Consider the following 1,047-nt stretch of genomic DNA (forward strand, 5'->3'; position numbering starts at 1 on the left):
CCGTCGGTATTTTCTCGACTAAAGTCATCCGGGCCACAAAGGACAGGATTACGGTTGGGTCTGCTCGCAGCCTGCGGGAGCAGAGAAGGCGGTGGGGAGCGATGTGATAATCGTTTTGCAGGGCGCCTGCATGCTCTGCGTGTGACACAGCAGACCCTCCCGAGGAAGCCCGTTCTTGGGCACAGTCAGTTAATAGAAAAAGGCTAATTTATAATCATGACATTTCCAAGGTTTCTCTCTTTTCCTCTTCCCCCTCCCCCTCCCCGGGCTTGCCCTCCTCCCAGCTGGGGAAAGTGGGACAGACCATCCCCGCTTTTGTAGGGGGAGGCTGTTTTTTTGGTTTCTTTGCAGACTGCTGTCTCATCCTGAAACTGCATATTTGATGTGCTTTTATAATGAATTCACCAACACTGTAACAGATGTTTCTGATACGATAAGAAGCGTGGCCCAGGGGCCAGCGGTGCTGCAGAGCCTCTCGTGTTCCTCACCTGAATTGCAAATGAGATATCACTTTCTTATCAGTTAAAAAACATGAGCAACTGCACATATAAATAATACGCCACCAAGTGCCAGCTGTTTGTGCCAATGACATTCTTCTTAAAAGAATAGCTTCCCCCCCCGCATCATCTGCTCTTTTCTCTCTTTCAGAAAATCTGGAGCTTTTTTGCAAGTGCAGCAGAAGAGATTTTTCTCTCTAAGCTGCAAACAGAGCAGTGAAAATGTTACTTTAAAATAATTATATACTAGCAAAAAGAGTTTCTGTTTTTGTGACTCAGTTAATACCTGACTTTTTTGTACTTAACCTGTCCTTGTTCTGCGTTTCTCCCTGTCCGGGCAAGAAAAGGAAAGTGTCAGTATCGCTTTCTGTTTCTTGCGGGTTTCTTTTTAGACGCTTTACTGTCTTCCTGCAGGGTTTCAGTTCTTAATGCTCTGGGAGCAAAATACTTTGCGTTTAAAAATGCCTCTTTCTTTTTTGGAAACGCAAAAGATAACAGTAAATCGCTTTTGTCCTGACGTTTGTGAAAGCTTATTTTTTAGATACTTGGA

This window comes from Struthio camelus, chromosome 14 (genome assembly GCF_040807025.1).
Source record: "Struthio camelus isolate bStrCam1 chromosome 14, bStrCam1.hap1, whole genome shotgun sequence".
NCBI lineage: Eukaryota > Metazoa > Chordata > Aves > Struthioniformes > Struthionidae > Struthio > Struthio camelus.